Genomic DNA, 16,533 nt, shown 5'->3' with positions numbered 1-16,533 from the left:
CGTAGCTGCGCTATACAATCTTTTAGAAAAGTGCCTTGTCGGCCAATGTCTGTCGGCAAAATGCCCTATCGGTCGAGTGTTTGTCGGCAAAATTTCCGGTCGGTGAATAGTCTGTCGGTGAAGTGGCGTTCAGCAAAACGTCCCGTAGAAAGAAATTTGACAACTTAAAAGTCAAGTTATATAAATAAACCAAAATGGTGGAGACCTAAAAATTGATCCAGGTAAACAGCAGATTTGAATCCAGCACCCCACAATTACAGAATGTCTTATTAGAATGGAAATATTATGAAACTGTGGACTATAAAACTTTGATGTACCGGCGGTGGGAACTTTTACAATGAACATTAGAATGATAACAAGAACAATATAAACAGGTCCATCCCAAATTACACTAATAGCGATGATGTGCTGGCCCTAGCCAGGGGGAAATCTTTATGGTTCGGGAGAACCCCTTGATGTTGGCATTGAACGCAAATGTGTTTACCGGCGGAAAAAGTAGGCTACGATCGTTTTGCTCATTGCGAGCGCGCTATTATTAGAGTTTCATTTCAGGCCAACTAGAGGTGCCATTTATAATTTTTACGTGCGAGAGTACCATTCCAGCCATCTATGGGTGCCATATAACAACATTCGCTTTGCCACAGGCCCCTATGGGGGATTATGGGGTCGCGGTCAAAAAGGTTGCGGAACGCTAACGTAGATGACTACGACTTCTAAACAAATTTAAAGTAATATATGATTTACATAATAATGTATTCATTGCATTTTTTTTAAATAAATTGGGTGATATTGAGCTTCATGTGTCTAGGTAAGCTTCATCTTCATCGTTATGAGTTCTCACAAACATCATGTTGATTATTACAGAACTAGTTGGAAATAATTCAGCAACAATGTCGTGTGAATGAAATGTTGTCCCTGTAGTGAAATATAATTGATAATACATTCTTTTCTTTTTTTAAAGTACTGTATATGTATTTAATTTACCGTTTAATGTGTACCTCTATTGTAATAAAATCACAGCCATGCTTTAAAGCTAACAAATAATGTACAATTAAAACAATAATGAAAATAGTAACAATCATATATTAACAAACCGATTTTTACAGAATGATCCACAAAGATATTCGGGAGTTATCCATGTTGAACACCCTTTAATGACCTAATATATGTACGTTATGCATTATATTTGTTGTCGTTCTCCAGCTCTGTAATTTCGATTTCATTTTTTATTGTTAAACAATATTTACAATTACATTTTTTATGGTTACATCGTTATTGTACAAATCTAATAATTTATTTTCAAAGAAAAATAAAGGAATTATCATGTCATGTATAATGATAATAATAATCAATCACCTTCTGAAAATGATTAATACGGCGCTTTATTAAAAGTGTTCATTGTATCATTAACTCAATATAATATCATTGTTGAATATGTATTGTAGTTATGTATTCTGAGATCGTACAAGGTCGCAAAATATAATACTGTATTTGGGTGTTTTATGCTGTGGAAAGTACTGCAATTGTGTAATTCTAATCAAAATTAGCTTAATTATTGAAAAACATACCTTTTGCATAGAGTAATAGCATTTGTAAATTAGTGTCTTTGAGTAGGCCTAATTAAATTTGATTGTATCGCAAAAATTCATTTTTCATAATTATGTTGTTTGTATGCATCATTAAAACACACTTTTTGAAATAAATACTATATATATTACTAACTTTTTTATATTTTACTGCACAGTAAGTGGTAAATAATACAATTCATGTTTGGAGACCAAAAAGAAGTTTTAGACATTTTTGTCTAAGGTATTTGCGATAATTTGTAGAAAGTTTCACTTTTTGTCAACGAAATAACCCATATAAATTCACTAGTACAACTAGGTAATCCAGATCTTTCTTTCTTCTGTTTGATTTTACTGCATGCAATTTCATTGATAGATTTGAGGATTAATAAATGAGGAAGTTGGGCTTAAAATTTGTGAAATTAAAGGATTAACTTAACAATACTATACTTTTGCATTGTAGAAGGGGGCCAGACGGACGAGGAACAATTAAAAAAAAAGAAAATGTCAGTTGATCTCTGGACGGATGCAATATTTGGTGGTGGGAAGTGCAAATGAATCTTCACAACATCAAGCACACTTCATGGTTGGAGCTGAGGTATGAAAATTGTGAAAATATAAACCTGGAATTGCTCCCTATAAACGTATGGATACTATACAAATTGCAGAAAACAATTCAGTTTACCTTAGCTGGTTTCTGTCCCTTTTAAAAAAACAAACTGATGGTCTATCGAAAATCTTGTACATCTTTGTAAACACTGCGCAAGATCCTTCTGCAACATAAATGGATTGCTTCTGAATGTTCGACTGACACACACACAGATACCCACCTAGCTAGTCATCATCAGACACGGTGGATAGCAAAGGAAGAACGTATTCCAAATCGTGCATAATACCATATAGTATTTTGATCCGATGATGTGCTTTCAGTTTTAAATAAAGTATTGATAATTCCGTGTTATTTTGTGAGGAATACGTAGAAGTGTGATTTCAGGGCTAGATTATGTGGTTGAATAAAATATGATTTTTTTAATAACGGTTGCTGTAATAATTATGGCTGGGTATACAGTAGGTTATTACGTATATAGTTGCCGTGCTGGAAGTGGCTATCAATATAATGTAATAATTTCTATTGACATGGTTGACCGTTCGTCCAGCCAACCAAAAATTCAGGTTAAGAGTTGTGAATTATCAAATAAATAGTTAAACTTGTGTGATAATTTTGTATTTGGCTATTTTATTTCTTTTACACACATTTGTTTTATGTACATTTAATCAGATATTATTTGAGCCTAAAAAATCAATCACTAATGTAACAATTTCTTTAACAACTAACGTAAAAAAATGTAACCACTAACGTAAAATATGTAACCACTAACGTAACAAAATTTAACCACTAACGTAACAACTAACACAATTTAACCACTAAGGTAACAACTAACAACAGTTTAACCACTAACGTAACAACAGTAGAAAATGTTGAGATATGTTTGGACTTAAATATTCTGTATTTATTTTGCGGAAAAATTCTTGTAAGTTGGAAATCTTAGACTTTTTTGTTTAAGTTCAGTTTTAATCCTGTGTGTTTTTTACAAACCTATGTTTAAATTTGTGCAAATGCATCTTTTTACTTAGCTATCAGTCTCCACCTTTCGTAAAGCGACCGACTCTCAAAAACAGCCATCTCGTAAGTGACCAACTCCCTAAAACGACCATACATCGTAAGCGACCACCCTCATTAGCAACCACCTCCCTTATTAAGGGAACGCTTCTCATAATCAAACACCTCGTAACGCTTTGGAAGAGGTGGTCGCTTACGAGTTGGTTGATCATGAAAAGCTTTCTCTAATGAGAATATATGGTCGCTTACGAGAAGTGGTCAATTATAAGACGCGGTCCCTAACGAGCGGTAATGGTCGTTTAAGAGAGGTGGTCACTTATCAGAGGTGGTCGATTATAAGAAGCTTTCCCATAGAGAGAAACGTTGTCAGTATATTAGCCAAAAAAGTCAAAGATTTTAGTTAAGTTTAATTTAGTTAAATGTAACATTATTATTTATCCAGTTAAAGAGAGCTGACAAACTTAGTTCCTAGATTTCCAACTTTCAAAACAAAAAATATGTTGAGTTTTTTAAAGGTTTCATAACATTTTCTCCTGTTATTACGTTAGTGGTTACATTTTCTGATTAACATTCAACTTGTTTGCAAAACAAAGATTAAAAACATCACTTCAACATTAAATACAATTATATTTGAAAACTACTAATTACCAATAATGAAAATATAGGAAATACTGATTTATGATTAACTATCAATTTTTTTTATTAATTAAAACGATAAATAAAACCATTAATAATAATAATGTTAGTTTTATATATATATGGCATAACATTTTTATGTGATAAATATTGTAAACACAGTTGATATAAACTTGAACGTAATATTTGATATCCTCGTGTATAATCCCACCTCTACTTTATGTGTGATTTTACAAACAGGGTATTAGACCGGCAGCCCAGAGACATTTGGTTAGATGAGCTAGGTACCAATATCTGACTATTTAAGTGTGTTGGGGGTCACTTGAAGTCAATGAAAATGGGAGTCTGCCGGGTACCCCCTGCTGCGTCTAGACCGGGGGGACCCCGAAATGTGCTAAAAAAATCGGCACCGGTTAGATGAGAGAGATACCACCTAATTTTACCACCATGGGATGCCCATTGGCATCCTTATACCAGTATCACAAACGACAGACTTTTTGTCTGCTGCAATAAGCCCGCCAGACCCTCCGAGGGAGGACCTAAAATGGGGCTAGCATAGATGAGTGAGGTACCACTCAAAATTAATGCCAAATGAACAAGTTGTGTTCATACAATACGAAATGGATAACAACAGACTAATTGTCTGCTGCACCGCAAGTGCCAGACTCCCTAAAGTTAGACTAGAGACCCCCCTTCCCCCAACTAGCCCAGCCTAGATATTGTAGATACCACCAGCAACCAATTTTATATGATTTAGCACAATGTAAGCAATACCAAATGACCTATTACAGACTATCTGTACACTGCCTTGGCCCTGGCAGACCCCTCTAAAGTTAGACTAGAGACCCCCCTTTCCCCAACTAGCCCAGCTTAGATATTGTAGATACCACCAGCAACCAATGTTATATGATTTAGCACATTGTAAGCAATACCAAATGACCTATTACAGACTATCTGTACACTGCCTTGGCCCTGGCAGACTCCTCTAAAGTTCGACTAGAGACCCCATTTACCCCAAGTATAGCCTACCTTAGATATTGTAGATACCACCAGCAGCAAAAAAAACCCAAAACAACATGTTTAATTGAATAAAGTTTAACTTTAATCGAACTAACACAAAACAATTGAAAATATAGGTAGATTCCAACAATCTCATGCATTGAAAAGTATTTATTATTTGGCTTATATAAGTTTTAAGTGAAACTCCTAAACTATTTTCCCTTTAGAATGGTAATGGTCATTTTATCGTCATTGGTGGGATATATTTTCAATTGTTTGGTGTTAGTTCGATTAAACATGTTGTTTTGTGGGTTTTTTTGCTGCTGGTGGTATCTACACTATCTAAGGTAGGCTATACTTGGGGTAAATGGGGTCTCTAGTCGAACTTTAGAGGGGTCTGCCAGGGCCAAGGCCAGGGCACATAACATTCATGATAAATGGCACCTCTAATTGGCCGGAAAAACACTCTCATGCAGCATGCTACCATTGAACAAAACGATCGTACTTTTTATCATTGTTGAATGTTTTGATATTAGCCTAATTGTTAAAACGACCTTCACAACCAAAATATTTCTTTGTAATAACATTTATTTTAAATGGAACGCTATAAAAATAATCCTCTGCTTCATCAGAGCATGAATACCTAATAACCAGACAAGAACGTATCTTTATTACGTTTTACTATCAATCCATTTTCATATCACGCAATCCATTTTTCAACAATATAGTAGTATAACAATAACATTTTGATTGAATAGTGAGGGATTAGTTACAGTTTGACTTTGAATAAACCATTGGTAATTTACTGAAAATCCAAAATAAACTTGTGTTATAATACAAACAATATTATTCAATCAAAGAAACGCTCTACTACACATGAGAAATAGATGTCGGTCGATAAACTTCTGACGACGACTAAAACAACGACAATCAGCTAAATGTTAGTGATTTTATTTCATCTCTGGCTTGTTACATTTTTCATGACACATTACCGGACTTCCCCCTTCTCTCGCAATGAACTACAGTACAGATCTTCCCTATCTAGGCTTGTGTATGTAGCATACTACGCTATTCACAAATTACCCACGCATAGCAGTGTTACTAGAGCCATCACAGATTACCTCTAATGGATCAATCATTCACACATGAATTCAAAAAGTCATCGACAAACGAAATATAGCCTATATTCATTCCTTTTAAATATTAGGCATATTGCCAAGGCTAATAATCGATTTGTCCATAATTATTGCGGTTTGCCGGGGTTTTTTCATAATCTAAGGCCAATTTTTAGGCCAAATCATAATTGTGAGTATAGTTTTGTATTTCCGATGCGTGTAGTACCCTATTTATCTTCATTTCCGTACGTTCGTAAATATTAGGCCGAATTTCCGTAGTAGGCCTAATTTATAGACGTTCCGAAGTTTAAACCGTGTTATACCGGTAGCAGAGCAAAGTTTGCTTCTTTCTGCAAATGTCCTATCATTATTTTCTTTGTTTTATTTGGAGTGTGGTTTAAAACAACACTTTTGTAAAGTTTATAGTGGATAAATAAAAATGAATTTTTGGAAATTGTGGTTTTAACATCTGAATTCCAAATTATACAATTTAACCTTTTGCTCAATATATTTATAGCAACAGCTTCATATTTTTTAAAATTATTAATTGATAATTAATTTACATTAATTGAGTACAGTTATTAGAATGCATTACCGTACCAAAAGTACCTTCATCGGGGACTTCCATGTGACGTTCGCATTGAACGAAAACAAATTTATCATGAATTTTACGTGCGAGAGTACCATTTGCGGCCGTCTAGGGGTGTCATTTAACAATTTGCTTGCTCAAATACTCAGTGTCTACAGCCCTGGAGTCTTTGAGCAACCCTCTTAAAATAGTCCTGCGACTGCCCCTGATAGCTCTATCTATATTTATTTACAGCAATTTGTTGAGGAAACTAAATATATCAATGTAAATAGGTGGTATTGATACAGTTGAGTAGGCCTACGTATCGGCTGGTGGTCTAGAAAAAAATAATCGAATGCTATAGGCCTAATGTAAACTACAGTACATGATACCATAGATATTATAGTGTAATATATTAAATTCACTATAATCCTCTATGATGATGATACACTATACTTCATAGTCACACATAAATATTGTAGGTAACCGCAGCGTTCCATTCTTTGATGTACGTCGGAAGGCTATATACTTTAAGCATGCTGACTGCCAGTGATAAACAATAGGTACGCGTTTGTCTAGACGGTATGAGTTATTCACAACGAGTTTACAAATTTTTCAATTTACAAATAACCTTTTGTATTGTGGGGCACGCATTTGGAGGATTTTCAGAGATGAGGGTGATGAGGTATTGGGGATGTCGGGGATGGGGGTTCGCAGTCGGTTGGGGGGGGGGGGGGGGTTCGCTGTAAAGGGGGGTTCGCCCGAACCATAACCCCCCCCCCCCCCCCCCCCCCCTGACTACGGGCCTGAAGGCAGTGTACAGATAGTCTGTAATAGGTCATTTGGTATTGCTTACAATGTGCTAAATCATATAACATTGGTTGCTGGTGGTATCTACAATATCTAAGCTGGGCTAGTTGGGGGAAGGGGGGTCTCTAGTCTAACTTTAGGGTGTCTGGTACTTGCGGTGCAGCAGACAATTAGTCTGTTGTTATCCATTTAGTATTGTATGAACACAACTTGTTCATTTGGCATTAATTTTGAGTGGTACCACACTCATCTATGCTAGCCCCATTTTAGGCCCTCCCTCGGGGGGTCTGGCGGGCCTATTGCAGCAGACAAAAAGTTTGTCGTTTGTGATACTGGTATAAGGATGCCTGTCTAGACCGGCAGCCCAGAGACATTTGGTTAGATGAGCTAGGTACCAATATCTGACTATTTAAGTGTGTTGGGGGTCACTTGAAGTCAATGAAAATGGGAGTCTGCCGGGTACCCCCTGCTGCGTCTAGACCGGGGGGACCCCGAAACGTGCTAAAAAATCGGCCCAGGTTAGATGAGAGAGATACCACCTAATTTTACCACCATGGGATGCCCATTGGCATCCTTATACCAGTATCACAAACGACAGACTTTTTCTTATATAAGCCAAATATATATAACAAGTATGGATTCGGGTAAAGTTAGCATTCCTTGCCTTTGGATGTCAAAGATACATTCGTCTGTAACTCTTGGACCTATTTTAAGAGAAAGCTTAGTAATCACCTTAATTCAAATTCAGGATTGTATTAACTTAATCTAAAGTGATTTGGTTAATTAATAGTGGGTAATTTTAAATGCTGTATATTATAATCTTAATCCTGTATATATATATATATATAAATCCAAAGGCAAACTACTGAAAAAAATGACAATGCTGTGGGTATCAGTGGCTGGATCTCAATGGAGATACAAATATAAAAAGCGAAAAGCTAAATCAAAACGATAAAGTAAACAGCCAGAAAAGTTAGCAGAGCTTTCGGGCAACACTAGCCCTTCATCAGTGCAGATGCGTTTAGGCTGCAAGAGTGCTCAATTGGAATCAAGAGCGAATATATATTTGTATAAAGTAGATGGAACACGGACGTCTATCACAGTGTTTCACGTTAAACGATCTTCAGATAGACTGAACAATACCGTATCTCGATCGAAAAAATATTTAAAAAAAAATTATATATATATACAACTTTTTTTTTATGTAGTTTATTTATGTAGATATGTAGTACTGTATCTATTAAAAAAGGTACTTGAACAAAATTAATATAATCTTTTACAAAAATGCTTGTCAACTCAATGAGATCCAAATTGGCAATTGCCGCAAAATCCTCAGAGTTTGACGTTGAAATTCACTCTAGAATCCTGCATCTCTGAGTTTCAAAACAAACTCAGGATTATCGCCAATGATTGCCGTAAGCAATCAACGGTAATGGCCTGAAGGGGACATCACAAATTTGGTCTACCTGCAGACTAGGTCATTTCAACACAAATGACTCTACCTTCGGATGACTTCAGGGCTTTTAGGAAACCCTGCAGAAGGTTCGTTGGGACTTATAACAAGATTCAGTTGTTGAAATTAATTGTCGACTTTCCGATGGAGAGAAAAAACTTCTTTCCTGAGGACTTAAATTCTGGCCAAAACCAAGGCAGGTCGGCGCACAACAACTATCTTTGGATATGGAGTCTTTCTCCAGAAGATTACGATTACGTGAATATTTTGCTGATTCAGACAGCAGCAACACGCAAAACGAAGGCAACGTTAACAAATTTAAACCAAAAAGTTCCTGGAATCCACCTAAAAATCGTTGTCCAGCTTTAGAAACATTTATCCAGGCTATTGAGGAGGATGTACAAAACTACGTCCCGAGTCCAGATAAACGTGACAATGTCTCAAAACAAGAGAGGCAGGAGGCAGGCCGTTGCCACATTGCGTCAGCCTAATGATATCATCATTAAACCCGCTGATCGCTGATAAAGGTTCTGTCACTGTTGCTATGGACATCAAATTTTATGAAGAGGAATACTTAAGACAGGTAAACAATCCTCTTCATTATATATCGTAAACTTACAACGAATCCCATCCCGGAAATTGCGGATAAGGTGGCCAAATCTGTTTCTGTGATGGTAAAAAAACACTCCATCGATCCTAAGATTGAACCTCATTTGGTACAGTTCCAGGCAGATTTTATTTCCTACCTAAAATCCACAAAGCAGGCAGTCCTGGTAGAACCATTATTTCGGGCAATGGCACTGCTACAGAGAAAATTTCTGAATATGGGGATGATTTACTTAGACCATATGTGACTGATCTCTCTTCATACATTCAGGACTCCACGGACTTTATCCGCAAAATTAACCAAATTCAAAATTTACATAATAATTCTGTTCTGGCTACATTAGATGTTTCATCGTTGTATACTAATATCCCTCACGAAGAAGGAGCCGACGCATGTATTTTAAATTACAAACAAATTCCAGGCAAAACGCCTACTGAAGCTCATTTATGAGAACTGGTCATGTTGATTTTAACCTACAACAATTTTATTTTTGGAAATGACCATTACCTTCAAATTCATGACACAGCGATGGGCACAAAAATGGCGGCATCTTTTGCAAATTTATTTATGGGACAATTTGAGGCCAAATTTCTGTCCCTCAAACCTAATAAACCACTTTTTTGGTTTTATTTTATTTATTCAAGATCCAACAGTGTAAAGAAAAAACACCAAAACAGGATCGCCATAAAATATATATTTAGATACATTGACAACATCTTCATGGTCTGGACCCATGGTGAAGATAATTTGGAATTTTTTCTTCTCAATATTAATTCAGCCCACCCAACTATCAAATTTACAGCTACCAAATCCACTAGTAGCGTTGATTTTTTGGACACTATATAGTGACCATAGAAAATGGTACACTCAAAACTGACCTATTCCGTAAACCCAGGAATAAAAATATGTACCTGCTCCCTAGCAGTTGTCATCCCCAACACTGTACTAAAAACATACCGAACAGTAAAGCATTACGTATCAGACGTATCTGTTCTTCAGATTTAGATTTTTTTTAGAATCGTACCGAAGAACTAACCGGACATCTCCGGAATAGAAATTACAAGAAGGAATACATCGAAACTGCTATAAAGAAAGCAAAAGATATTCCTCGATGTCAAACACTGACGTACAAACCACGTCAGCCAAGTTCGACCAGAGTGCCATTGGTCACAACCTATCACCCTAGGTTGCCTCCATTACGAACTATTACTTATAGCATATGCCCATTCTACAGTCCACAGAACGTCTCAGGACTGTTTTTCCGGAACCACCCATTATTGCATTTCGTAGACCTCCCAACATTCGTGATATATTAGTCAGATCCAAATTTAAGAGTGAAATTAACTCTCATGACAGACAAAATTTGGGCAGTCACCTTTGCGGCAAATCTTGCAAAACTTGTTCATTGGTTGATTCTACTGAACAATTTAAGAGTAACCAAACTGGCCGCATTTTTCGGCTAAGACAATCAATTAATTGTCTAACCAAAAACGTCATTTATCTCATATACTGTAATTTTTGTGGCAAACAGTACGTCGGAGAAACAAAAAACACTCTCCGTATGAGAATGACACAACACAGATCATTAAAGCTCGATCAACCTGTAGCCGAACATTTTAATTCAGCTGGTCACTCGATTGCAAATTTCAGAGTTATTGCAATATTCCATGATGTCAAATGGAGCGACAAAACTCGCAAAGACAAAGAAAACCACTGGGAATTACAACTTAAAACCACAAAACATGTTGTACTTAACATTAGAAACATACTCCCAGGTCGGTAAAATTATTCCAATGACTACCAAAATTTAAGTTTCAATATTAATCACCATTTAAGCTGTTTTTTAGTTTCATTCCAAAATTGTTTATATCTCTACCAAGCTACCTTCTTTGTTTTCTACTCTTATTCAGACTCCACCCTGTCTCCTTTTGTTGTATTTATTTTATTCCTGTCCACCCAGGCAGCCAGTTCTTATACTATGACGTTATCCAAATTCCTTCACTTGCACTGATAAAGGGCTAGTGTTGCCCGAAAGCTCTGCTAACGTTTCTGGCTGTTTTACTTTATCCTTTTGATTTAGCTTTTCGCTTTTTTTGTATCTCCATTGAGATCCAGCCACTGATACCCACAGCATTGTCATTTTTTCAGTTATTTGCCTTTGGATTTATATATATAAATATGAATACAGGATTAAGATTATAATATACAGCATTTAAAATTACCAACTATTAATTAATCAAATCACTTTTGATTAAGTTTCTACAATCCTGAATTTGATAAGGTGATTACTAAGCTTTCTCTTAAAATAGGTCGCAAGAGTTACAGACGAATGTATCTTTGACATTCAAAGGCAAGGAATTCCAGATCCTCACAAATCTAGCAGGAATGCTAAATTTACCCGAATCCGTACTTGTTATATATATATTTGGATTATATAAGTTTTAAGTGAAACTATTTTTCCCTTTAGAATGGTAATGGTCATTTTATCGTCATTGATGTGATATATTTTCAATTGTTTTGTGTTAGTTCGATTAAAGTTAAACTTTATTCAATTAAACATGTTGTTTTAGGTGGGTTTTTTTTGCTGCTGGTGGTATCTACAATATCTAAGCTAGGCCATATTTGGGGTAAATGGGGTCTCTAGTTGAACTTTAGATGGGGTCTGCCAGGGCCAAGGCAGTGTACAGATAGTCTGTAATAGGTCATTTGGTATTGCTTACAATGTGCTAAATCATATAACATTGGTTGCTGGTGGTATCTACAATATCTAAGCTGGGATAGTTGGGGAAAGGGTGGGGGGGGGGGGTCTCTAGTCTAACTTTAGAGGGGTCTGCCAGGGCCAAGGCAGTGTACAGATAGTCTGTAATAGGTCATTTAGTATTGCTTACAATGTGCTAAATCATATAACATTGATTGCTGGTGGTATCTACAACATCTAAGCTGGGCTAGTTGGGGGAAGGGGGTCTCTAGTCTTTAGGGTGTCTGGCACTTGCGGTGCAGCAGACAATTAGTCTGTTGTTATCCATTTAGTATTGTATGAACACAACTTGTTCATTTGGCATTAATTTTGAGTGGTACCTCACTCATCTATGCTAACCCCATTTTAGGCCCTCCTTTCGGGGGGGTCTGGCAGGCCTTTTGCAGCAGAGAAAAAGTCTGTCGTTTGTGATACTGGTATTAGGATGCCAATGGGCATCCCATGGTGGTAAAATTAGGTGGTATCTCTCTCATCTAACCGGGGCCGATTTTTTAGCACGTTTCGGGGGTCCCCCGGTCTAGACGCAGCAGGGGGTACCCGGCAGACTCCCATTTTCATTGACATCAAGTGACCCCCAACACACTTAAATAGTCAGATATTGGTACCTAGCTCATCTAACCAAATGTCTCTGGGCTGCCTGTCTATGTCTCTGTATCAGGTTGCACAATAATTCCCGAGGATCAGTCACGAAAAGCAACCCTTTCTGTTTTTACAACGAAACGATTTACAGTAGGCCTACCAATATTGTCTAAACGAACAACAAACACATTTTAGATATCATTTTGTTAGTAAAGTTTCACCAAAATATTTATTTGCCATAAAAATATATATACCGTATTGTTTTAATACATTTCTTTGTATAAAAATCTATAAATAATTATTACAATCCAAATATTGCACATTTTGAAAGTTGCAAATATGATTAAAACAGAGATTCAGTATAAAATGTAATATTGATTATTGAATTTGAACATAATGAATGTGTTATACTGGTAAGAGTTTTATTTTTAGATATTAAGTTTGGATAGAAGAGAGATGAGATCGTCAATCGGTGGTCGAGTTTTCTTGCATCTCACAGCCAACTCATTAAGTTGCTGCCAATGGCATGCCTGGGCTACTTCACAAATAACAAAGCAGAGGGCAAAGATGTCGCTTGATGTTACTTCAGCAGCAGGTGGTTCCACAAGTGGTGATGTTATTCCACCCATGTCAATAATCTTGCCCATCCATTCTTCACTTTCATGTGAAAGGAGAATGTTTTCTGCCTTTATGTCATTATGTGCAATTTTGTTCCGGTGGAGAAACTTCACACCATCAGATACTGTCAATAGGATGTTAAGAATTGACCTCCTATTCATGTTGGCGAATTTACTCTTTATTGCTTTTCTAAGAGTAAGAGATGAACTGTCAACTCCAACAAATGAAGAGACAATTTGAATGATGTTATTATCATCTCTTACTACGCCAAACATGAACGGAAATGATGGGTGAGCAGAACATAGTTGCATTGTGCGAGCCTCTATTTTGATGTTATCTGCACTGCCATTTAAGATGGTTTTGACAGCAACCAGTGAGTTGGTTGGATTGTGTCTCATCAGAGAAACTTCCCCGAAAGCGCCTTGACCGATGACCACTGGTGTTTTCGTCTGGTCGACTGGTTTTAGATCCTTCTGGTTGATCACGTTCACGGTTGGCAGGAGACTCAGTAATACATCTGTCTTGTCTTTTCCTTGGTTTGAATCTGTTTGAGCCGATAGCTGAAATCTATTTTTTTTTAAAGTAAAGAAGTTAAATAATTTACAATTTTGTTTACAGAAATATCAGATAATATATTGCCTGCTTATATAAATTGTTAGGCCTACAATAAAAAATAATTATCTGTTAATGAGGAGACTCTTTCATAACACTTGAAGAAGCCAAGCAATAGCATTCTCAGTTTTAAAAAAAGTCAACATCAGAATCCTATTTATGGGCTTGTGATGATATAAGATAATCCTACCTTTGAACTTCTTCAAACAATTCCATAACATTATTCTCTTCATTCTTTAAAAGTTTCTTGAGCTTTTCTAATTCTCTTTCTTTTTGATCGCAATCAACACAGCTAAAAAAATAAACAATACCTGAATGATTTGCTTTGAATTAGCTTGTAATTAACATGTAATTGTTATTATTCTAATTTCCTTTGCATTTTATCTATAGTTTTTAAACAAAATTCAGCTCATCGTTATAAATATAATATTTTAAATTCATTAGTTGACCCTCCGACTGGGGGGTTAGATCTATTTTGGTTATTATTGTACGGACCCTACACATACCCTTGTTTTCTTGCACTTTCTGTACGTTGTTTACTCTTTAACATCTTCTTGGCTTCGTTTAGTTGTTCCTTTGCTTCCTTATATTTACTTTCATATCTGTTTTGAATTATATTTTAATAAGTTATATGATATATTTTTTATTTTTACAACATGTAATTTCAAAAACTTTGAGAAAAAGATGTCAACAATATTGTTGCATTTATGATTAGTATTGAATGTTGATAATGAAGACTATGATGAGAAGATGATGATGAAATTGTTGGTGTTGAAGATAATCATAACGATAATAATAGTGGAAACAAGTTGTGATAATAATGATATAATCAATAAATACCAGGTTAGCTTTTTATTCAATGGTATCAATTGATTTAGCTAACAAATCCTTTGCATGTTGGATGTGGTGAATTATCACAACATGGGGTTAGCTTTTTCAATAAAAACATTATACTTACTTAGTGTTTGTAGCATTAAGTAATTCTGTTCTCTTTTTCAAAACTTTCTTCAACTGCTCATTTTTTTTCTCTAACTCCTCTACAAGCTTTTCAATTCCTTTTTTCTCTTTGCTCTGCTGGCAATATTTCTCATTCAGCCTGAATTGACAATTGCACATAATGTTAGATGTGTTGAAAATAGCATTAGCTTAATTGATGGTTACTGTAGCTCCTAGTATTTAACTTTTGAATATTTACTTGGCATGTACAGCTTCTAGACATTCAAACTCTTTCTGCAAGTCTTTCCTTTCACTTAACACTTTCTTTACTTCATCATCTTTGTTTTTAAACTCTTCCATCATTCTGAATTAAAAATAAAAATGTTTGAATGAGTTGAAAAATTATCAAATAACAAATAGGTTTAGCTTAATAAGTAACTGTAAAAGTTGTCAAAGATAAAACTGTTCAATACTTACTTGGCATTTACAGCTTTTAACTCTTTCTGTACTTTTTTCTTTTCATTTGACAATTTCTCTATTTCCTCACTATTGTTTCTAGAATCTTCCATCATTCTGAAATTAAGATAAAAATGTTGGTGTTGCAATATTATCAAATCAAAAATATGGTTAGCTTAATAAACTGTAGCTTCATTACTATTAAACCTAGATACAAAAGCAAACATTTCAATAATATTTACTTGGCATTTACAGCTTCTAGACATTCTAAATCTTTCTGTAACTCTTTCCTTTCATTTCCAACTTTCTTTATTTCATCACCTTTGTTTTTAAACTCTTCCATCATTCTGAAATGAAAATGTGTTGAAAAATGATATAGTGTTAGCTTAATAAATTGTTATTGTAGCTCCATTACTATTCAAATAATTAGGTTACAAAGATGAAGTGATCAATACTTACTGGGTATTTACAGCTTCTAACTCTTTCTTTTCATGTATAACTTTCTTTACTTCATCATCTTTATTTTTCAAGTCTTCCATCATCCTGAAATAGAAATGTTCAAGGTATTGAAAATGATATAGTGTTAGCTTAATAAATGGTTATTGTAGCTCCATTATTATTTCAAATAATTATGTTACAAAGATGAACTGATCAATACTTACTGGGCATTTACAGCTTCTAACTCTTTCTTTTCATGTCCAACTTTCTTTACTTCATCATCTTTATTTTTTAACTCTTCCATCATTCTGAAATAGAAATGTTCAAGGTATTGAAAATGATATAGTGTTAGCTTAATAAATGGTTATTGTAGCTCCATTATTATTTCGCATAATTATGTTACAAAGATGAACTAATCAATACTTACTGGGCATTTACGGCTTCTAACTCTTTCTTTTCATGTCCAACTTTCTTTACTTCATCATCTTTATTTTTTAACTCTTCCATCATTCTGAGATAGAAATGTTTGAGGTATTGAAAATGAAATAGGGCTAGCTTAATAAATGGTTATTGTAGCTTCATTATTATTCAAATGTGTTACAAAGATGAACTGATCAATACTTACTGGGCATTTACAGCTTCTAGACATTCTACATCTTTCTGTAACTCTTTCCTTTCATTTTCAACTTTCTTTATTTCATCACCTTTGTTTTTAAACTCTTCCATCATTCTGAAATGAAAATGTGTTGAAAAATGATATAG

The sequence above is a fragment of the Antedon bifida genome, chromosome 3, assembly GCF_963402885.1.
Source record: "Antedon bifida chromosome 3, ecAntBifi1.1, whole genome shotgun sequence".
Lineage (NCBI taxonomy): Eukaryota > Metazoa > Echinodermata > Crinoidea > Comatulida > Antedonidae > Antedon > Antedon bifida.
This window is presented reverse-complemented; position numbering follows the sequence as displayed.